Raw genomic sequence first — 24,185 nt, forward strand, 5'->3', positions numbered from 1 at the left:
CCCGTCATTGACCTGGCGGTCCTGGTTACCCATAATTCAACGCAGCTGGCAGTGGCCCAATCAAATTGGACATATATATTTCCCCCAACCGTGTGTAAAATACGAATGGCAGCAGCCCGAGCCGGCAGTAAACGTCATCTGTGTTTTACTGGGGGCCTTGGCGGCCGGGCACTTGGTCGGGCCCCCACCCTGTGGCGGGAACCGCCATCCGCCGGGATCGATGTGCATCTCCCTTCCGCTGTGTTCTCCTCTTGGAAGGATCTTCCTTGTTCGGCTTGTGGAGGTTGCAGGAAATAGCTGTAACCTGAATAAACTCTTATTGGGTGCTGGGGCTCCCCCCCACCCTGAGTGCAAGCGTGCCTTTGGGGGGTGGGGGGGGTGCCGGCCCGGGGACACGGATCTCGGCGGCTGACAGGTGTTTCCGTCTCACTGACACGGACGTGCTTAACGGGCCTGTCAGACGTGAAGTCCCCCCACCCTGAACCTCACCCCCCGGCCTCCCTCGTGGCTCTGGCGACAGGTGGTCGGCCCCCAGACCGGAGTGGGGAAGGGGGGCCTCTGGAGGAGCTAGTCCCCCTCCTGCGAGACGGCCCGTTTGCAGGTATGTATATGTGCCTCGGCTCAGGAGGGCTCCCTCTAAAGGTTATTAAAAAGATCTTAACGACGACTCCATTCATCACTGACACGAGGCTCACGCATCAGTCCCCCTCGGGCCCCTGGGGGCCGCCTGCCGGAGCCTTTGCCGCGTGGGAGTGACTGCCAGAAGATTAATACGCGCCTCCTCTGCAGAGTGCCATCGAGGAGGGCCCGCTCATTACACGTCCGATCAGCCCGTGTCACACGGCCCGCCACCCAGTCGCCGGCGACGCCGGCTGTCCAGTAGGGGGTGCGGTTCACCTCCCTCCTCAGCCTTCTTCACATCCTGCTGTTCACTTTGTTTTCGCCTCCCCTGCTCTTCCCTTCCATCTTTTGGGTGGGGGGGGGGGGGGTGGCGGAACACGGCTGCCTGGACCGGACAGGATCGTGCTCCTGCTCTTCGGCCCCCCTCCCCCTGTCCCCCCAGCCCCTCTCATGCTGGGCTGCGATGTGCTTACATCATGGCCACTGAGCCGTGCTACGTCCTCACCTGGTGACGTCGATGTCCTCGTTCCGTCCGGCTTGTCCCGGGAGACTGCGGCGAGGCCACGGTGGGACGGACTGCCCAGGACGCAGAGGATAGACGCTTCTCTTTCTGGAACATTCAGTCGTTTGCTCTGACGCTGGCAGTGACAATCCGCCCCGACCCCTGTGTGACTCGGCCTTGTTCTTTCTCTTTTTTTCTCAGTTTTTCTGCAGACAGTAGCAGCTGTCCCTGGGCTCTGTCTTCACCATCACCACCAGGGGGTGCTCTCCCCGCAGCCCTAGCTGTGTGCCCCCACTCCTGGAGGCTCCGTCATGCATGCTGTGCCGCCCCCCCCAGCCTGACAGCTGCTTCTGCACGTTTTTTCCTCCTCTTCTCCCTCCTTTTTTTAAACACACGTCCTCATTTTTAAACTATCTATCATGTCCGCGCCAGTGGGGCCGTTAAACTGTGGGACTGGCACTTTCTCGGCTGCTGAGCCGGAAAAGGCCGCGTTGCCGGGGGAGACGGAGGACCACGCACCGCTCTGTTTGCCTCGACGGGAGCGTCTAATGCCGGTGGAAAAGGGGCCCTTCGCAGACGTGAACGGGCTGCACCAACACACACGCACACACACACACACGCACACACACACGCACACACACACGCACACACACACGCACGCACACACACACACACACACACACAGAAACAGACCTGTACTCCTGTCTATGTGGGGACCTTCCGTTCATTCATATGGGCAAAACCCTAAAACACACAACGACAACCCCTACCCAGTCCTAACCTTAACCATAAGTAACCAAACTAAATACGAGACTTGGCATTTTTAGTTTTTCGATTGCAGTGACGTAAAAATTGCGGTTTATATTGTGGGGACTTGAAAAATGTACCCACAAGCTAAGAAGTAGCAGGTGTGCTGTTACATTTGGTCCCCACAATGTGGTAAATACAAGCCCACGCACACACTGACACATTCACACGCACACAAATAAATGAAGTCGCTCAAGTCACTCACAACCTCACCTTTTATGAAATGGCGCGATACGTTATGAGCAGGAAGTGGAATTAATTATCCTGCTTTCAGGAAGGAAATGGAAAAAGATTCTGTGAATTATGATGATTTTGCAGTTATTTGTTTGTAGTTATTTTGTAGACCTTCGTTAGCGAGCTGTGGCTAACACCCTGGTCATGGTCGGTCGGCAGTCCGGAGACTCACTCAAAGACGTGTGCATAGCCTCCAGGCGGAGACTGTGACCCCCCCCGTTACCCCCCCCCCACAGAGGAACTTGCCAGCGCCACCTGGAGGCCTTCAGATATGGGAGATTTGCCCTTACACTTGATGGGTGGGGGGGGGGGTAACGGTAAACATATGCTAGCTAACTCGCCGGTGTCGTCGTGTCTGAGGTGGGTGGGATGAGGGCGGGGGGGGGCGCCAAGTGGGGGGGGGGGGGGATGTCTGACAAGTGGTACGACAATGCCACGCTGTCAACGGGTGCCGTCCTCAGCCGGGGCCTTGTCTCATTGGGGGGGTGGGGGGGGGGCGGTGTTAGGTGCGATTTCTCGAGGTGCCGACGTGAGACTGCGCCCCCCCACTCCCACCTCCAGTCTGTGCTGCCGACGGGTGAGGAGGGGTCTGTGTGGCCCCCCGCACATGCATGCCTTTTCCAGCGTCCTGACAGCAGAGGTGCCATCATCACATCGTTGGAGTGCTGCTGGGGGGGGGGGGGGGGGGTGTGAGGATTGGGGGAGGGGGGTGACAATTTGGTGATTGGGGGGTCAGGGGCACCATCCCACCACATTACCAGGGTGACCTCGTGCTTGGCCTCCGAGGCAGCAAATGCAGGAACAAGGCCGGTCTGTTCAAAGATTAACGTTGTCAAAGTTAATCTTCTGGCAGAGATTTAATACCAGAAGGTAGACTCCCCTCTGCGTTCCCCTCTCATAGGGGTGTCTTACTTTGCCCTATTATTCCGCACCTATAAAGTTACTCATACACTCCATGTATATATAACACCTGCACTGAGTGTGTGAATTCTTAAGCTGGCCGTCTTGTCTCCTTTGGCCAGTAGAGGGCACCGCCATCCCAGCTGAGCATGCTTGTTTGCATGTTTGTTTAGCTAATTCTCCCACTGTGGCGGCTGTTGTCTTGTGCTCTAATTAAACTCCTCGCCCCCCCCCTCCCCCCTCCGCTGCTCACTGCAATTTGCATGAGGAATTGATCAGCGCCGTTAACTGGGTGTTTAGGACGCGGGCGGTGGCAGCGTGATGAGCCAGTGAGCGGGTCTGGGTGTGTGCGCGGGTCTGGCTGTGTGCGCGGGTCTGGGTGTGTGCGCGGGTCTGCGTTATGTAATAAAGGAAATCAATTCTGTGTGTCTCTGTGAGCGCATATATGTGTGTGTGTGCGCGCGCACGCGGAGGAGAATACTAGGAATAAAGGAAATCAATGTCAGTGTGTGTCCTCGGCCTCCAGCGCAAGAGTGTATGCGCACTCGTGCCACGCTTCCCGTCGGAGAATCTGTCAATGCTGGCGATCGATCCGGTCATGGGATGCGACACCCAGAGAGGCCAACCCCAGAACCTTCCGGAAGAGGAGCCTGCGGCTGAGGAAATGCAGGATACATGTTGCATGTTCTCCAACATACCTTGGCACAGTGTGCATTTCCCAGGTGAACCCTTTTTCGTGGTGATAATCCGTAACATCCACTTCAGAATCACCTGGTAAAATTCTCAGTTATGCCTCCTACCCCCCTCCCCCCCATCGCAATTAGCATTTCATCAGAGCAGCTTGGTCCGGCGTTAAACTCGGATCTGTAAAACTCCGTTAGGGTGTCTGCAGAAAGCATAATCAGCCTTAAGATGAATATGAAGCCCCCCAGGAGCAATATGCACAGTAGCAGCTTCGGACTCCCAATTGGGACGGAGGGGAAAATAGTTTTTTAAGTAGGAAAAAAGAATGAAAGTCCCTTGGAAAAAAGAGAGACGTGAATTAACTGAGCGGATGCCGTGGGGGGAATTCTGCGTCTCTCAGGGCACCCGCTCGTTTTGCTGAGTTTTAGCAGCGGGATGTAAGGAATGAGGATTAATGGCTTTGTGTTAATATCACGTCAGGAAAATGCCGGGCCTTTTTATGCAAATCTACTTAAAACCTACGAGATGCGGTTTTCTTTATTTGGTGTCCTGTTTATCGGGATAACGTCAGACGTTCGGGTCTCATCACGCTGCTCCCACGGCACACAGTTTTTTTTGACCACAGAACAAAGAGGTCATGATATGGAAAATGTGAGAAAATCCCTACCCCCGATCCCTATCGGCCGCGGTATCAGATGTCTATTGTTTGTCTTACAGTGATTAGAAGAAAAATCTGTTTGCGATGTGGTTTTTCTAACTGCTCGTTGCAGGTGGCTTTTCACGGGTCTGATCCTGGGGGTAAATAGTGGTCCATTCTCCATGGTGGTTCTTAGAGGGATGGAGGTGGCATGGACTGAAAAACATAGCTATAAGGTCACCAGAACGTTCTGGATGGAGCACGTCTGAAAAAGCCATCTGGAGCAGGCAGAGGCTGACCTACGATTCACCTTGGGCTGTCCGTGCGAATCGCGTCCCGTCGCGGCTAAAAGTGGAAGACGCGCCCCTGGTCCGCGCCAGCCGAAGGCTGCACCGTCAGCGCGGTAACCGGATCGTGGCGACGGCAGGTCTTTTGTTAAATGGCCTTGACTGATAGCGATGGGGCGAATGACCGGGGACGGGATTACCACACAGCAAGGACCCTCAGAGAATCAGAAAGATTGTTATTGGCCAAGTGTATCAAACAAAGCACGAGTCTTGGTGGGTGTGCCCAGGATTAATATTTTGCATGACGAATAAGTACACACATGAAATTTTACACTAGACTGTGTACCTACAGTTAGAAGCAGCATGGGGTGCAAACATGGGTGAAATGAATCGATGATTGAACGAACAAACGAGCGAGCAAACAAATAAATGTAAGTAACCAGTAGGGAGACTTATAGGATCACAGCTGACTACAGTGCAACGTGTCTGTTGTTTGCAGACTGATTACCATCAGCGACCTAAAACGAGGTTAGCAGCTGCTATTCATGGTATAGCGAGGGGTCGGGATTCTCCCTCGTCACTACAATAACGGGAATAATGGTCCAGTTTAACGGGCCGATTCCTCAGCTCTCTGCCACACGCGAGACGCCCTGCTAACATCTGTATAATGTCAGCGGGATTTCATCTCTGCTCCTTCGCTTCGAAATATGGGCACATAAATTAAAAATTCCAATAAAGTCGAATTAGGGGATTCCGAAGGCGGTAATGCCCCTTTATTGACAACCTCGCATCCGGCAGCCGATCGTGGTACTTCACTGTGGGAGGTAATGAAGTCAGAGATCCAGAAATTAGTGGGCAGGATTATGTGTGTGTTTGTGTGTGTGTGTGTGTGGGGGGGGGGGAGCAGTAACGCAGTGAATGAGATGCTCATGGAAGTTTTACTTGCACACAAATGTTCTGATGGCAGAAAAAAAAAGAAGATTGGTTCTGACATATTCCCAATCACCCCGCGACCCTGATGGATAAAGCAGAATAGATAATGGATGGATGGATGGATATTCCCAATCAGATTGTAGAAGGGGTGGGTCCAAGCAACTAGACGAGACGGGACCAACCAATCAGATGTCTTGCTCCGGCCTACCATGAGCAAATGGGAACAGTGGGACTGATGTGGTGTCACTGGGGGACTTTGGATCAGATCAGGGCCTTGCCAGGAGCAAGACTCAGATGAGCTGAGTCCCAGGGGTAGAGGAGAAGACCCAGGGCAGCTGGAAGACAGGAAGTGTGCCGCTTTTAAAGAGGACAGCTGGTGTCCACTCAGCTTTGACTAATAGACAAGATCCCCATTTAGAAGCAAATGGAATGCAGGATGGCTTGGTCGGTGTGCGGTAATGGCGTGTGCCTCTGCAGATTAGGATGCTGTGCCTGTAATCAGGAAGATTGCTGGTTCACATCCCGAATTCACTGTTGGGCTCTTGAGCAAGGCTCTTGACTGGCTGACCCTGACTCATCAGCTATTTGTTGCTTTGGATAAACACTTTGAAAAAAACAAAACAATCTTGTAAGGTGTGAAATGGTGGTCCTTATGTCGACGAAGCTTCCCGGTCGAAGTTGATCACATGCTGCGCCTGAATCGGGTGAGGACGCTGGGTGGGGGGGGGGGGGGGGGGATCAGCGGATGCGGGACGGAAGGGATTTTCAGCGGCGTCCCAGATTAGCGCAGGTAGGGGACAGGGTTGAGCGAGCGGTGAAGCGGATAGATGCGTAGCGAGGAAAGCCTGCGAGTCTGGCCATCTCCAATGCCAACCCCAGCCAAACGAGCGACAGTCTCGCGCATCGTCCTTACAGTCTTTGGGCCTCACCCCTGAGAGACAGCAATCCTTCACGGTAAATCTGCCAAGAAATGGGGGCGGATGGCTTGCACAGGCCTGTGTCACACTGCCAAGCACCCAGCTACTGGACGAGAACACACATTGTTTTGAAAGTGTTTGCAAAAGTGGATTATTGGGCGGAAAGCGAGTGTGGGGGCTTAGCTGATGAAGCTGGGAGACTGGCAATCAGAGCCTGATTCATACAGGAAGGAAGAAGTGCATCCTGCGATCAGGAAAAGTGCTGCTGATATCACCCCCCCCCCCCAGTGCTAATCACGTTAAGCATAATAAAGTGTTATATTAAACATGGAGCAAGCGGTACCTGGCCTTCACTCTTCCAGGGTCCTGGGTTCAATTCCAGACGCTGTGCCTGTGAACAGAAGGTTTTTAGTTCAAATCTCAGAGTTGGCAGAGTGATTTCTCAGCCGGGCCCTTGAGCAAAGCCCTTTCCTCTAGGTGTTCCAGGAACCCTGATCCTGCATGTCTCAAAATTTATGCTGCTTTGGAATAAAGAATCTGTTAAAAATAATTGTATATTCTTGTGGGTTTCCTCCCCCAGTCTTCTGGGCTTGGTGAGATGGTGCCTCAGATTTTCTCCTGTGTGTGTCCAGCGAGGTGCTGGTGTCCTGTCTGGGGGGTCCTATGCTTCCTGCGATGGGCTCAAGCTCAATCAAGGCCCTGTGTGTAAGGAGGGGGTGGCTGTTTTAATCGGCGTAAGGAGAATCGATGCTTTAATAAATATGAACGCGTAACAGGAAGGCGTCTTTCCACTGCCGATAGACTGTCTCCTGGTTTAATATAGCTCTCTCTGTCTGGTTGTGGTGTGTGGCTCGGTGGGCTAAGCCTCTGTGCCTATTACCAGAAGGCTGTCAGTTCAAGCCCCAGCCTCAGCAGAACAGTCACATGTTCGTGGGCCCTTGAGCAAGTCCCTTAACCCCCCCTTCCCACAGCTCCAGGGGAACTGCATGTTAACTGACCCTGCGGTGTGTGACCCCCAAGCTATTAAGGGCAAGATGGGGTCGGCAAAGATAAGAATTCCAATGTACCTGTACTGGTACAAGTGGCAAAATGAAGGATTTATTATCAGACTGGGGAGAGCGGAGCCCGGGCTCTTTGGCGAGGGGAGTGGCATTCCGGCCCGTGCGCCGATCCAGACGGATCATACAGACACCGGTATTCCCGGGATACCAGGGTGATGTGGTGAGCGGCTCACTGTCCCACCCGCCTCATGCTGCGGTCACATGACAGCGACAGACACCCTCCCCCCAACACACATACACCTAGCTCTGTTTTTATTTTTTTTCCCCCTCCGTCATCAATATTTCATAAACTTACAGTGACAAATTTATTTTAATGTAGCGTTGGCGTCGACGCGGAGATTGATTCACCGATCAGGGATGGTGGCACGCGGGTGAACGGGGGGTACTGGCGAGGAGTTTTACCATGTCCATTAGTCAAAGGGAGACGGCTGGGGGTGGCGGGGAGGGGGAGGGGGGGCTGGAGGGGGTAGTGTGGATGTGGGGAGTAAATTTATCATAGTTATGCTTCCTCAGGCATCCATTTTCCCGCGGCCGCTGTTGACAGGTCGTATCTGCGCGTCCCGCTATCGACGTCGCTCGCTTCGACACCTCAGCGCCAGGCTCTGATCAAATTAAGGCCCGCTGATGTAATCGTGATGTAATTGTTAGTTAAAAGACTTGCTGGGGTGACACGTTACCCCCCCCCCCCCCGTGCATTCTGGAACCTTCCACCGTCCGTTTTCAAGGAGGCAGAGATCGATGTGTGGCTGGCGAGAGGCATCCAAGAGACAAAGGCAAATGTCTCCGCTAATCGGTGTATGTTGTGACAGTTAGCGGACGCCCTCCTGAACAGCTCGCCAGTGCCCCCTACAGGAATAATGCCTCTCTTCCGGCCCCTGACCCGACCCATGACTCTGGGTCTGAGTCCTGCAGTCTCACCTGCGTGACCGTCCGCTATTTTATCTGGCGGTGATGCAGCCTGACGGACGGTTAGTCACGGGGAGAAACAGGGCGGACCCTCATTGATTGCAGCCGTGTTTTCTGCTTATCAGACAGTTAGTGCGGAAGCCATGCTGGAGGTTACGGTGGCCTGCGGGGGAGGGGGGGGGGTTACTGATAACATGCCCAAGAGGAACGGAAAGACAGTCCAGGGGGCTGATGTGTCATTCTGTTTTGTGTTTTTTGTTTAAACTTCCTGCAGCCTCAGATGCTTCGTCGGCACTGTCAGACTCCCCCCCGCCCCCGGAGTGGTCCGCCCCGGCGCGAGTCCAAGAGGGAGCTTCGGCTAATCCGAGGCCCGTCTCCTTCAGGCCAGTCAGAGGAGCCCCCTCCTGTTTTCCGAGCCGATCCGAATCCTGTATGGGCTGTGGTCCCATCCCGCGATGTCCCACAAAATCCAAAATGCCTTTATATATGAAGTTTGTTTGGAGGTGGTTAGGACACTGTGTCTGTGATAACAAGGTCACCAGTTCAAGTGCCTGTTCTGGCAGATTTTCCTGTTGGGCCCTTGAGCAGGACCCCTAACCCCCAATTGTTCCAGAGACTGGCTGACCCTGCTTTCTCAAAAAAAAATGTATGTTGTTTTGAATAAAAGCATCTGATAAATGTAATTCAGTACGAGCATGAGTATGTATTGCTCTGCCACCAGGGGTGTAGCAGTCAAGGATTTCTCATAAAGCATTTGGTTAAGCTGCCATATGCAAATGTAACCAGGTGCTAATGATGTGAGTGATGCAGATATACTGTATACTACACTATGGTGAATTATTTAAGTGCCTTTTTTAACAAGAAAGGTGGTGAACAGAGATAAAACAGTAAAAGGAAGAACATCAGTTCAAGAATGGAAGAGAAACAGGACTCTGCTTTGAGTGACCATGAGGACATGAGGTCTGTGCTTTGAGTGACCATGAAGACATGAGGTTTGTGCTTTGAGTGACCATGAGGACATGAGGTCTGTGCTTTGAGTGACTGTGAGGACATGAGTTCTGTGCTTTGAGTGACTGTGAGGACATGAGCTCTGTGATCTGTGCTTTGAGTAACCATGAGGACATGAGACCTGTGCTTTGAGTAACCATGAGGACATGAGATCTGTGCTTTGAGTGACCGTGAGGACATGAGTTCTGTGCTTTGAGTGACCGTGAGGACATGAGTTCTGTGCTTTGAGTGACCGTGAGGACATGAGCTCTGTGCTTTGAGTAACCATGAGGACATGAGCTCTGTGCTTTGAGTGACCGTGAGGACATGAGCTCTGTGCTTTGAGTGACCGTGAGGACATGAGCTCTGTGCTTTGAGTGACCGTGAGGACATGAGGTCTGTGCTTTGAGTGACTGTGAGGACATGAGTTCTGTGCTTTGAGTGACTGTGAGGACATGAGCTCTGTGATCTGTGCTTTGAGTAACCATGAGGACATGAGACCTGTGCTTTGAGTAACCATGAGGACATGAGATCTGTGCTTTGAGTGACCGTGAGGACATGAGTTCTGTGCTTTGAGTGACCGTGAGGACATGAGTTCTGTGCTTTGAGTGACCGTGAGGACATGAGCTCTGTGCTTTGAGTGACCGTGAGGACATGAGCTCTGTGCTTTGAGTGACCGTGAGGACATGAGCTCTGTGCTTTGAGTGACCGTGAGGACATGAGCTCTGTGCTTTGAATGACTGTGAGGACATGAGCTCTGTGCTTTGAGTGACTGTGAGAGCTGCCCTTCGCAAATCTTCATTCCTTATGTCATTGGTACGACAGAAAGGTGGTCATAAGGCACGGCAGATGTCCTTGCATGGATGCATGGATGGTATTTTCAGGTTAGTCCTGGGGAGTTTCTAGCTATTGAAAAGATCAGGGTTTTTGAAGGAAGACTGGCATCAGTGGGATCGGGGAGGGAGTGAGCGAGGGAGGGGGGTGGGGCTCTCCTGTCCCGTTATCTGTGAACCCTGCTCCAGCGTGAGTGACTCCTATGCCCCACACTCCCATTTAAATAATTTCCTGGCAGATGGAGAGAGGGAGCGAGAGAGAAAAAGGGATGAGGAAAAACATGGGGGGGGGGGGGTGAGGCGACGTTGCTTGAGTGTCTTACGAATGAACCTATCAACCCCCCCGCCTATTATCTGGCACGCAGCGTGTCTCGGTAGCGGCCGGCTAGTTAGCGTGCTCGTCCGGGAGTGAATAAATGCCACCGGGCTGTCCCCCCCCCCCCCCAACCCCCACCCCCGGGATTATTGATAAAACCGTGTCAGAGAAATAGGAGTCGGTGCCATTAGAAGCACAAATTATGTTATGTTCTTACTCATGTCAGGTGAGAGAGCGGGGGCCTTGGACTGCTCTTTCACTGCCTTGGGGGGGGTGAAGGTGGTGAGATCCGGATGGACATTAGGTTGCCAAAAGGAGGTCACATTGTCCATCTCGCACACAGACAGCAGCTCGTTTTGTGTCATTAGAAACTGGCTACAGGTGGATGAATCATCACCTGATCCTGCCCCCCCCCGCGACCCCCCCCATAGTCATCTTTCTGGAGTCCAGCACTGGGGTGTCAAACGCATCCCCTCACAATAGGGGCTGAGCTTCTTAAGGGCAAAGGTGAAGCTACTTTCTTCTGTTCTATGATGTTAACATAGCTGGCAGTTGGGGGTGAGGGGGTGAGGGGGTGAGGGGGTGAGGGGGTGGGCTGGCCAGGGGATCTCGGGCCCCCAAAGGTTTTTTTTTCTACTCAGGAGTGTTTGGTTCCTCTCCTCCTTTGCCATCTGGCTTTCTTTCTTTCATTTCTTTGTCTTCCCTTCTCCCTGTTTCTTTATTATTCTATCTTAATGACGTTGTAATGTACGACAACACAAACACCAAGGAGTGACTCCATTGTGAAAGGCGCTATATAAAAATTAATTGAATTGAATTGAAAGCGGAAAGTGTGATTAGCTAAGGGTGGGGGGTCCTGCTCTCCTTGGGCCAGCCAATGGCCGGGGCTGAGTGGAGCCCAGGGAGCCGCTAATGAAAGAGGCCCAAATGTACAGTGGGGGGGGGGGGCTTCCAGGCGCTACTGTTTCCACAGCAAAGAAGCTGGCATTTAATCACGCAGCAAATCAAATCGTCTTATTTTGACATGGAGCCAGATGGCAAGACTTTGCTTGTCTTCAGCGTGAAAAGCGATTCTGGGGCGGGGGGGGGAGGGCGATGAAGAAGGAGTGGGGTGGCACTTGGTGGGTGGGGGGGGGGGAGCAGGAGGTAAAAATTAATTTGAAGGGATGGTGAGAAACATGCATATGTCAGGGGGGAGATGTGTGTGAGCGCGGAGGGGGGGGGCGGAGCAGCATGCCGGTCTGTTGGCTCGGGTCGTGCCCCATGTGGGACGGGAACGAGCAAAAAGAGCATAATCTGTGATTTTTAAGGAAAGCGCCTCCATCACAAACTCCGCCCCTCCTCTGGCCACATGACGAAAACCTTTCAGATTTGTTTGCCGCTAAGCTGGGGCACCATTCAATCTCAGATCAGGGACGGGTCAGTTGTTTAATTGGGGCTGAACTTGCCAAGGCTGTAAAGTGTACGGTGGCACGTTTGGGGTGTGCTTGTGCCTCTCTTCTGGGATAGCAGTCACGCATGACTCCTGGCATCTTGGGGCTTTAATTACAGCGGCGCCCCCTGCTGGGGGTGGCTCTTTATGAAACTCCCATTTAAAAGAATGGCAAACAAATTTATTTGAGGGAAATAAGTAGCTTATTGCATTTTATTCCACTTATTTGCCATCATGTATGCAGGCACTGCGTTGGACTGATTACAAATAGTCCATTATTTTGCTGTATACGAGGAAAACATTCTCCTTGGCGTGGGGGGGTGGCTTTGGCACTGGGTACGTTCCATCGGCCATCGATTTACACTGCCCCCCTGCTCTCCATCTCACAGACCCTTAATGACTCCAGCAGAAACCTCTAAAGGGAGAGATCCATCACAGCACGCCAGCGGAGAACAGCGCTGGGCCCGCTGCCGGAACGGGCCGGACTGGGCCGGGCGGGGGGGTGGGAGCTTTGTGACTTCTAAGCACCCCCTTTTCTTGGGAGAACAAGATCGCATGTCTGACTCTCATTTTTGACTGGTGGAGACCTGGCGGATGGGGGGTTGAGGTGGGGGGTGGCCCTGGGATGTCTACCACTCCTGCCACGTCCCCCTAGAGTGCCCCCCCCCCAGGTTTCAGAATCTTCTGCCTGGTTTGTCTGGTGTCCTGTTGGTTTTCTGTTCCACAGATTGGACACCAGTAAAATTTTGTTTCACTGCAGCTCATGTCCAGTTTTGGAGTAAAAATATGAATTCCTGCTTCCTGTCTGCTGGGGGCTGATAGCAAATTCAGGGAACGGGGAGGTGAAGCCACCACCTCGGAGAGATTAGAGCCGCATTAAGCTTCGCCGTGTCCAGAGACGTCGCCGCTGGGAGATGTGGAAGGAAGAGGACCTTTTTCAGATGTTGCTGAGGAGAAACATGGATCAGTTTAGCCAGCTGTCGTCCCCCCCCCCCCCCCAGCCGAAACCCTGTCCCTCAAGTGGTCCTGAAACCGTCCCGAATTTCACTCAGACGTCGGAAAACTTTCCTGCTTCTCCATCCTTATTCTGTCATCATCAGGTGGAATGAATGATTAATTTACATTATATATATATAAAACGGGTTGTTCTTTTTCTGTCTGTCTGTAAGGACCGGGGGGAGCGTGGTGTAAGTTACATCTTATTTATGTAGCAGATGCTTTTGTTCAAAGTGACACACAGTTTTGAGAAGGCAGGGTCAGACAGTTCCAGGAGCAATTGGGGGTTAAGGGCCTTGATCAGGGGCCTAATGGTGAAGCCACTCTGCCAACCCTGGGATTTGAACCAGCGACCTACCGATCACTGTGTCCTAACCTGCTGGGCCTCACACCGCCCTCCCTCCTCCTAAGTGGAGTCAGCCATGGGTTTGGACAGTCATTAATCTCTCTGATATTCTTTAAATTGGCTCCCTGCCAAGGAGTGACTTGGAGCGAAAGTGAGAAGTGCTGAGATCAAGGGCCAAGGAGGTGATGACGATGGCTGTGATTAGGGGGCCCCACCTGCTCCTCTCGACCCCTTAGTGTAGTGGCATGGTGTAAGAGTCCAGGTGGGACAGGGATCAGAATCATTGAGTTTGACGAAACTTCAAAATACATCATTGGATGTATCTTCGGACCCGCCGTTCCCCTGCTCCGGCACAATGCGGTATTTAGCGGTATTTATGTTTTTGTTAGAAAAATAAATGGTGGCGTTTTTATTTAAGCTGGGCTGTGCCCTGCCCCAGACCTCGGCTGCGTGGCCCCAATTAGTAGAGTGACTGGAGAAAAGCCCCCCCCCCACCCCAGAGCAGTCTTCAATATCTGTGCCAGAAGTGGGGGGGGGGGGGGTTCGTGTAAGTGAAAGTGAGATCCCGCAGCGGCGGGGAAGTCAGCCCAGAACCGCGGTGGCATGGGTCCGAAAAACAGGACTGCGGGAGAAGCAGGGTAGGCCGGCCCCTGGCGGACCTCGCCCCCCCCCACCACCACCACCACCCTCCAGGGGAGGGCGTCAGCTGGTGGGTGGTCTGCCACAGCCCCCCCAGCGTGAGCTCGGCGGCGCTGAATCAGCGGAAGCCGCGCTTAATCGCCTCTGCTCGTCTGTTAATGAAGTTAATGAAGGAGGTGTCAGGCTGAAATGCGCTGAGATGCGGAAAGTTCCGGCACAGTGAGTCGGCTCCTGCTTCCCCCTCACCGCCTTGTTTCACGTGCCCCCCCCTTGCTTTGCGTGGGCCGCCGGCGTCCGTTTTGTGTCTTCAGCCCCTGGGACTGGTGGTGGGGTGGGGGTGGGGTGGGGGGGGGGTTGGTTATGGATGGAGAGAGAAGGAGAAAAGCTTCTTTTTTCCTTCTCTCCTCTAGTTCTTTCGGCTCTGGTGGCCCTTTCTGTCGGCTGCTGATGGTGGGTCAGCTGTAGATCCCCCCGGACCGATTATGGGAAGGTGCTGCCAAACACAGCCTCTGTACCTTTAAGGGTGACAGGGGAGGGGAGGGAGAGGGGGGAGGGAGGGAGAGGGGGGGAGGGAGGGGGGGGGACAGAGGAATAAGTTTTTAAAAAATCACACTGGCATTCCATCCAGGATCACCCCCATCATAGTGCCCCCCGCTGCCTGCAATAGGCACCCCCACCCCCCCATGACCCTGACCAGGATAACACACAGAACTTGTTAAGATGGATGGATGGACAGATGAAAATTAAACATCCAAGAATCACCCCCCCCCCGCCATGGATGATATCCGTCCCCCCCCACAGCGGAGGGTCATTATCAGGAGGCAAACCCGGTTAGTGTAACGAGGAGAGTGAGAGATCCTCACGCCGACCCGCAGCTTAATCAGCCACGCAGCGTGTAATATCCATCTTTCAATTTATCCCATTAGGAGAGACGAGGTTTTCATTAGATGCTTAATCTCGCTGGATTGAGACGCTCAGCGGCATGTGGTAATGTGCCGCTAACCAGATTACCCCCCCCCCCTGGCTGCGAGGGCCCTCAGTGGCCCCTCTCTCATTCTCACCTCATACCCACGTTGTCTTGTTATTCGTGTTTAGCACCCGGTGAAGATCACAGGCTGCTGAAAGCTCACAAAGACATTTTTATCTGTTATTTTTTAGACGCTCCAAGATAGTTGGGGGGGGGGGGTGTGTCCCCTCACTTGAGACAAAGGTGGTCTTAGCACAGAGTTCCCTCTCACAATGGAGGGGCCCCTGTTCCTCTTGGGCACCAGGATGACCCGGAAATCGCCGGAACGCTGAAGCCGGGTTGTTCCCACGGTTCTGTTTGGTGTATTGGCTGTCGCTCCGGTCCGGCTGGGCTGTGGCTTCCTGAGCCGGCCTGTCACCGGGGCCGTGTGGGTGGGGTGGGGAGTCCACAGTCTGGGTGCTGGGACCATCTCAGAACTGCCCCTCCTTAATGTGTGTGGCTTTATGTGACCTCCGTGGGCTTACTGTCAACGGGTCAGGGGGAGGCCATCTGAAAATTATCCCCCCCCCCCCACACACACACACACACACACACATACTTCTATTTTCGTTGAACCCACACCCTGCAGATCCGCTGCCCCACAGGATCCAGCTGCGCTAAGGCCTCCTCTGCCCCCCCATCCTGTCCCAGTCCTTCTCACAAAGCCCCCGCTGCTCTCGCTTAACTTCTCCCGCGTTCAGTGCCGTGAGGATCCTGACCCAGCCGTGCATGCGGGCCCCGGTGCCCTTCCTGCCTAGAGAACAGGACATTCTGGGGGGCCACAAGATGTTCTGTACCTTGGGCCCCCCTCCGCCTACTCGGTGGATGAGGGTCACTTGCCCCCCACCCCGAGGATCCCAGGTCCTGTACAGTCTGCTGAGAGGTCATGGTCTGCGGCACATTAGGAACACACCGTCCAGGATCTGAGCCCATAACCACCTGGGTCTTAGCCATTAGTGGCCTCGAAACATATCGAAAGGGCCTGGTGTCCTGCTTCACAGAACTGAGAGCTCTCTGGACCCCCACCCCCCCCCCCCCCCCCCCCACACACACACACTGCTTGCCTCGTGTCAAGCCTGGGGTCGGCTCATCCTGAACAGTCCAGCGGTGTGGTCCAAGAACTGCTGATCTCAGCTGGTTATTTGTTTGGCCTTAAGTCGGCTCCTAATGAAAACACAGTGCTCCTTTTGCACCCATCCTGTCATCTTGGCAGAGCCGCGGCTCCTGTTCGATGTCACAGCACGATGTCAGTGTTGTCCGGCTCGCCGGGGGCCTCAGGAGAACAAAAAGCTGACAGTTGAAATCCCTCTGATAAAAGCTCCAACGTCTGGGTCGCTAGGCAACCACAAAAACAGATATCAGCTCGGTCACTGTGAGGCACAAGACAGACCATAATTCATAGAGGGACCAACCTCGAACATTAGCCAATGATGTGTTTTGAATCTTTGAGTGACAGTGGAAGGGGCACTCTGGGGGCCAATCAGCTTTTGACTGGGGCCAAGAGGGCGGGACTGTCCTCTCATCCTCCCATACTGTCATTAGTGTCAATTAGCATCTTCTGTCCTGCTCCCACCTTGCACCTCTTCTATGACCCCCCCTCCCCATTGGGGATGCCGTCCTCACGAAGTGAAGCCTGAGGGGCCCGGAACCGATTATAGGGAGGTGCTGCCAAACACAGCCTCTGTGCCTTTAAGAGTGACAGGGGAGGGGAGCGAGGGAGGGAGAGGAGGGGGACAGAGGAATGGATCCCAACACTCCAGCAGGCGGAGGGTGGGGGGAGGACAGCTGTGATGAATAACACTCAATACTATTAATTGGAACAATCGGTGCTCATTTAATGAAATCACTAGAACTGCTAAGTGAAATTTGAGGCGGAAATTCAGGCCAGGCACACCTCCCCAGCGCCCCTGCTGTTCAGCATCTCCACCTCCCTCCCCTGGCCCCCGCCCTCTCTTTTATGGGTGCCCCACCCCCCCCCCCCCCCATCTTGGGTGTGCTTCATCACTTTGCAGCTAAATGGGCAGCTGGAATCTCTCTATACTGCTCGTAGAGTGTCAATGTGCATCTCAGTGTGTCAGTGTGCGTCTGAGAGTGTCAGTGTGCGTCTGAGAGTGTCAGTGTGTGCCTGAGAGTGTCACTGTGTATCTGAGTGTGACACTGTGTATCTGAGTGTGACACTGTGTATCTGAGTGTGTCACTGTGTGTCAGTGTGTTTCCGAGTGTGTTTGAATGTCCCTGACTGTGTCAGTGTGTTTGAATGTCCCTGACTGTGTCAGTGTGTGTCTAAGGCTGTGCCCCCCTTTCTCACACCCTGTGCCTCCCAGGACTGGCTCCAGGGTCACCACCATCCATACAGGCTACACAGATGGTTCTCATTTTTGCATCTTATTTCCTGGGCTTCACTTTCTTCCCCGTGCACCAGGAGGTTAACTGTCTCTATCAGTGTTTCACCCTTGACCCAGTCAGCTGACGCACCCCTGCGGCAGGCGGCTGGGAAGCCCTGCGGCAGATAGGCTAATCCTGCTCCCTCTCGTTAGAGTACTGGAGGGTGGGCTGCCAGGAAGCCCTCAGACAAAGTGTATTTGAGCCCCCTCCCCCGCCCCTCACCTTAGGATTTCATATTTCCACTCTCCCATTATCTTCTGGCTCTGTCTGCACTTAGATTTTTAATTCTTAATCGTTTTGTTGATGTTTTCGGTGCACCTTCTCATAAAGGCCTTGCCGCTTACCAACCATAATGCTTTCTAAACTGCACAAACTCTGCGTTCTAGAAACCCATTTGGCCAAACGTCGTTATTTCTGATGAAACATCATCTAGCTTTTTCCTTAGATCCATATTTCATCGTTTTCATATTTCAGATAACAGTAAAGGAAATAAATCACAAGTTTTAGTTTTGTTTTGTTATCTAGACATACCTGGAGCGCGAGAGAACCCGAATGGCTCCTTTGGGGTTCCTCAGCCCCAGCCAGACGGAGGGACCAGCCTGCCTCCCTCCCAGACTGGCAGTCCCATGGCAAATTACCATACAGGAAGCTGCTGCGGTCTCCACGGCGCCCAGGCACCGCGCTCCAGAATGTCACACCCTGTGCCCTGTTTATACCAGCTTACCTCACCCCAGAAATGCGAACAGGGAAACCCCCTTTCCTACCTTTTATGGGAAGACGGCATATTTTGCCCAGGGCCGACAGAAATTCACATGAAAACATACATACCACAGAGGAAGTGATTCTAGGCTGAACAAAGTATGTCATCATCATTAAACCTGCCTGCTCTTGCTGTATATAATTAGCATAATTAAATCCTATCAGCAATAGGGTATTGCGGTGGTTTGTGGCCCAGTCCTGTCTGACCCCCCCCCCCCCCAATCTAAGCCAGTCCACAGTGCAATTCTAGATCAGTGTTTCCAAATCCACTCCACATTTTAGCTCCCGACGCGCCCATATCAGGTATTCAGTGTTCCTGATTGGCTGGGACCTGAGAGGGAGCAGCAACGTGAACTCTGGGGGCCCCGAGGACCGGGTTGGGAAACACTGCTCTAGATATTCATGGCCTTCATAATTTATGATTAGCTGGCGAGTGAAATCAGGTGTGTAGGTGGTGGAATAAACAGGCGGCGCCTTTGGGGTGAGGATTGCAGGGTTACTGTGTAGGTGATGTTTTGGATTCACTCCACAGCGATTAATTTGAAGTTGAAGGTTCGTGACAAACTTCCTGTGTGACCTGAAGGCAGGACAGCGCCTCCTCCTGGCGCAGAGCCAGCAGGTGCAAGGCTCCCCTCCCTCTGTTTGTGTGGGACCCCCCCTTCCCCCACGGGGGGACTTGGAATGCCCTGTTCTGTAACATTCCTCAATATTTGGTTCCATCTTGCTGCAGATTTTTGTGGGGGGGGGGGCTATCTGGGCATGGACTCCTGGTGAGTTTGGAGTTTTCGGAAGGTGTTTGAGGGGAGGGGGGGTTAGTCAGCACTTGGCTGATTGCCATTGAAACATTCTAGCTGCGATAAGGCAGAGATGGAAGTCGGGCTGAGTGCTTTGTGGACAGGGGGAATGGGGGGAGTGGGAAGCTGGCGTGTGGGGAGGTGGGGGGTAACCCTGCCTTTCAAACCTGTTGCCCTGTTTTGATGCCTGAGTGGATCACATTAATGGTGCCAAGGAATCTGCAGGTGCTTGTGAATTGCGGGGCTCATTCCTCTGCCAAGCCACGCTCCCCTCCTGTGCTGCCATGCCCCTCTGTTCCACCCCTCCTGTGCTGCCCTGCCTCTCTGCTCCACCCCTCCTGTGCTACCCTGCCTCTCTGCTCCACCCCTCCTGTGCTGCCCTGCCTCTCTGCTCCACCCCTCCTGTGCTGCCCTGCCTCTCTGTTCCACCCCTCCTGTGCTGCCCTGCCTCTCTGTTCTACCCCTCCTGTGCTGCCCTGCCTCACTGTTCCACCCCTCCTGTGCTGCCCTGCCTCACTGTTCCACCCCTTCTGTGCTGCCCTGCCTCACTGTTCCACCCCTCCTGTGCTGCCCTGCCCCTGTGTCCCACCCCATGATGCTCCACCCCACCTGTGCTGCCCTGCCTCTCTGTTCCACCCCTCCTGTCCTGCCCTGCCTCACTGTTCCACCCCTCCTGTGCTGCCCTGCCCCTCTGTCCCACCCCATGATGCTCTACCCCACCTGTGCTGCCCTGCCGCTCTGTGCTGTCTGTCCCCTGTGTCCCACCCCTCCTGTGCTGTCTGTCCCCTGTCTCCCACCCCTCCTGTGCTGTCTGTCCCCTGTGTTCCACCCCTCCTGTGCTGCCCCTCCCCTGTGTTCCACCCCTCCTGTGCAGTCTGTCCCCTGTGTTCCACCCCTCCTGTACTGTCTGTCCCCTGTGTTCCACCCCTCCTGTGCTGTCTGTCCCCTGTGTTCCACCCCTCCTGTGCTGCTCCTCCCCTCTGTTCCACCCCTCCTGTGCTGCCCCTCCCCTGCGTTCCACCCCTCCTGTGCTGTCTGTCTCCTGTGTCTCACCCCTCCTGTGCTGTCTGTCCCCTGTGTCCCACCCCTCCTGTGCTGTCTGTCCCCTGTGTTCCAGCCCTGCTGTACTGCCCCTCCCCTCTGTCCCACCCCTCCTGTGCTGCCCCTCCCCTCTGTTCCACCCCTCCTGTGCTGTCTGTCCCCTGTGTTCCACCCCTCCTGTGCTGTCTGTCCCCTGTGTTCCAGCCCTGCTGTGCTGCCCCTCCCCTCTGTTCCACCCCTCCTGTGCTATCTGTCCCCTGTGTTCCACCCCTCCTGTACTGTCTGTCCCCTGTGTTCCACCCCTCCTGTGCTGTCTGTCCCCTGTGTTCCACCCCTCCTGTGCTGCCTGTCCCCTGTCTCCCACCCCTCCTGTGCTGTCTGTCCCCTGTGTTCCACCCCTCCTGTGCTGCCCCTCCCCTGTGTTCCACCCCTCCTGTGCTGTATGTCCCCTGTGTTCCACCCCTCCTGTGCTGTCTGTCCCCTGTGTTCCAGCCCTGCTGTACTGCCCCTCCCCTCTGTCCCACCCCTCCTGTGCTGCCCCTCCCCTCTGTTCCACCCCTCCTGTGCTGTCTGTCCCCTGTGTTCCACCCCTCCTTTGCTGTCTGTCCCCTGTGTTCCACCCCTCCTGTGCTGTCTGTCCCCTGTGTTCCAGCCCTGCTGTGCTGCCCCTCCCCTCTGTTCCACCCCTCCTGTGCTGTCTGTCCCCTGTGTTCCACCCCTCCTGTGCTGTCTGTCCCCTGTGTTCCACCCCTCCTGTGCTGTCTGTCCCCTGTGTTCCACCCCTCCTGTGCTGTCTGTCCCCTGTGTTCCAGCCCTGCTGTGCTGCCCCTCCCCTCTGTCCCACCCCTCCTGTGCTGCCCCTCCCCTGTGTTCCACCCCTCCTGTGCTGTCTGTCCCCTGTGTTCCACCCCTCCTGTGCTGCCCCTCCCCTGTGTTCCACCCCTCCTGTGCTGTCTGTCCCCTGTGTTCCACCCCTCCTGTGCTGTCTGTCCCCTGTGTTCCACCCCTCCTGTGCTGTCTGTCCCCTGTGTTCCAGCCCTGCTGTGCTGCCCCTCCCCTCTGTCCCACCCCTCCTGTGCTGCCCCTCCCCTCTGTCCCCTGTCTCCCACCCCTCCAGTGCTGTCCTGCTTTCCCGACAGTTTCTATACTCCTGGCATATAACTAACGCCATGGTAAGAGTAGTGGCAGCCATGATGTTAGTTAAGGCATCACAGACCAGACAACAAGAGATTAAACTCCACAACCTGCCTCCATCAGGGACAACACACAGGGTGCGGGGTGATCTGTGAAAGGGGGGGCAGGTCCTCTTGATGTTGTTCTGCACAACATGGAAAATGTACTCGTGAAGAATTACAGAGATGTATCCTACAGTGAGAGTTACTGTATTGTGGCTATATTTACATTTTGTTTATACATCCACTTTCCATAACTGCTTGTCCTATACAGGGACATGGGGGTCCGGAGCTTATCCAAGAATCAGATGCTTTTATCTAAAGTGACATGTTTTATTGAGAAAGCTGGGTCAGACGGTTCATGGAGCAATTTGGGGTTAAGGACCATGTTCAAGGACTATGCTGAAATCACTCTGGCGACTCTGGTATTCAAACCAGCCACCTTCTCGTTAGGGACACAGAGCCCTAATGCATTGCTGAGCCACACACCTGTACTGGAATGAAATCCTGGTGGATGAAGGTAGAACATCTATAGGAGAGTTTGGTGGGTAGTGGGTAGAGCTGTCATCTTACACCTGGGAGGGGGGTAAGCGCCTAAAAACACACGTGGGCATTTAATTTTTTTTTGTTTAATCACTGAGCGTAATGAGATGCAGATGCTGCACTTTTCCATCCGGACTGGGTGGGCGTGGATGAACGGCAACGGGCAGGAGCCATGGATATGCACGTCCATGTTTATGCCCTGCAGTTGTAACACCGTCCTGCATCAGCAGAAAGACCGAGAGGCAGTTTTCGTTGTTGGAGGGGGGGGGGGTTAATTCCAGGGCATTTTTTTCACAGATCAAATCCCAGATGGGATCCCAGGCTGGCTCGCTCTACCGTTCGAGGAACATTTCATTTCTTTAATCGCTACAGCAACAGCTGTCCGTATGTTTCCTGCCAGGTCGGAGCTATGGGAAGGAGAGGGGGTGGGATGGGAGGGTGGTGGGCACGGTGGGGAGCCGGACACCCCCCCCCCCCACACACCGTGCCGGGTTCTGGCAGTGTGGGGGTTAAAGAGGCAGCAGGCTGAGCTGGAGTCCCACTGGGCAATTAAAGCCAAAGCCAATTAAAGTGTGTGTAATTGTCCCTGCTGTGCGTGTTGTTAAACAAGATAGGGGTTATTGTCCTCCGAATAAATGGCCTGGAACTGAAGACGGCCCCCCCTTGTGTTCAATACGCCTGCTTCTTTTTGCCGGGCTCTTTCCAATGATTGTGTTTTCCTTTATATTATACGTATCTGTGTCCGGGCCACGGAACACCGATCACGGCACTGCCATTACAGGATACCTCCCGGATCGGAAGAAAGGCTCCTTCCATCTGAAGTCGCTCGCTCCTGGCACTGCTCCCTGTCCCTCCCTCTCTCTGTGCTGCTGTTTGGTTTCAGTGCTCATACTCACAAAGAAGACACGGATGGGGTAATTTTTCTCCAGCACAATCCCCCCACCCCCCCCCCCCCCCGCGACAGCCTCTCGGCTTCACAGCGCTGCAAGCCTCCGCCAGTGCCCATATGTCAAGACTTTGGAAGAAGAGACAAAATGCTCATATTTTGTCAGGCATCTAATCAAACTCTGTAAATACAGCCATATTTATGAGGGATGTAAGAGATGCATCTAGAAAACCTGAAGATTATCAATCAGAAGCTGATGCACGTTGGAATGTTAGCTCTCACATATCCCATCATGCTCTGCTTTATTTAAACACACATATATAGAGATGAGAGTGAAGCTTAGGGTTTGAACACAGGGTCAGCCATTCATTCCGCTCAAGGGCACAACTGCAATGTGACTGTTTTGCCAAGGATGGGATTCAAACCAACAACCTCCTGATCAAAAGCACTGAGGCCTAACCGGCTAAGTCATGCGGGGAAAGGAGCCCCCTGATGTGGTAGATGAGCTCTCACATCATGCCGTATTGCCCGGGTGACCCAGGAAATCGCTATTCACCCAGGTGAGGCGCAGCGATGCCAGCTGACCTATGACCGTTTGAACTGAGATGGACCCGTTCTGCGCTCCTCCGGAAGCCACTGGCTTGTCACCTCTTTAAAGTGACAGATGGCCCCTGAGGGGGTCTGGCAGTGACAAGTGAAGTTATGGGCTGTGTGTGGGCAGTCACCTGTACGCCGCTCAATCACGCTCATCTCTCTCGCTCTCTCTCACTTTCTCTCGCTCTTTCAGCCTGCCCATGCCCCCCCCCCACTATCCCCTCACCAATATTCCTTATGAGCTCTTGGCCACCAGCCCTTCATGAATTTTTATTAAACAAAACTATAAGCAGATTGATTTTACAGGGTCTGCTTTATTGCATTTTTATTTCATTCTTTCCCTCGTCCCACATTCCGTTTCTCCTCCCCTCCATCCCTCCTTTCCCTTCACCGCTTCCTGCTTCTTTCCTCATGCACTTCCCATCCTGTCTCGACACTCCCCGACACATTAGCTTTCTTCTGGCCCATGTCTGCATGCCCAGCATTTCCCGTTTACTAATTAGCGGATCTAATTGGGCAGCACGCCGAGTGACTCGCTGTGATTGGACGATAGAGCCCTGATTATATGCAGGCAGCTCAGCATTGGGCTGATGGGATCAGGCAGGCATTGGGAGCGTGACACTGACAGTAATGGGGTGTGATGTTCTGGGGGGGGGGGGGGGGTGTTCCCATCTCACACACATTCATATGTCTCAGTTTCTTTATTGCATTGGGTCTAACCCCACCTGCTTGTGCTGCTTTGAGTCAAAAAAAGTTTACATACGTTGACTGACCAACATGTAAATAAAGCCAGTCAATGCAAAGTGAAATAGAAGATTCTGGAATAGAAGATTACAGAAGATTCTTACTGTTTTCTCTTTGCCCCAACAATCGTGCCACATCACATTTCGAAGCCTTTCTGCTTCTGAATACATCCTCTGCAGTGGGGGGGGGTGACATGCAGACAGCGCCCCCCTGCAGGCGGGAG

General features: G+C 53.9%; 1 long non-coding RNA gene across 2 annotated transcripts in view; it reads left to right on the top strand.

Moving 5' to 3' along the window:
- LOC111837031 (uncharacterized) overlaps positions 1-9,075 on the top strand; it is a 28,822-nt gene extending 19,747 nt beyond the window's left edge. For both annotated transcript variants that reach the window (XR_002836552.1, XR_002836551.1), the window contains exon 4: positions 8,764-9,075. This is a non-coding gene — a long non-coding RNA (uncharacterized lncRNA). The remainder of the gene's footprint in view (positions 1-8,763) is intronic.
- Positions 9,076-24,185: the final 15,110 nt, after the last annotated feature.

Source organism: Paramormyrops kingsleyae, chromosome 18 (genome assembly GCF_048594095.1).
Source record: "Paramormyrops kingsleyae isolate MSU_618 chromosome 18, PKINGS_0.4, whole genome shotgun sequence".
NCBI classification, from domain to species: Eukaryota; Metazoa; Chordata; class Actinopteri; order Osteoglossiformes; family Mormyridae; genus Paramormyrops; species Paramormyrops kingsleyae.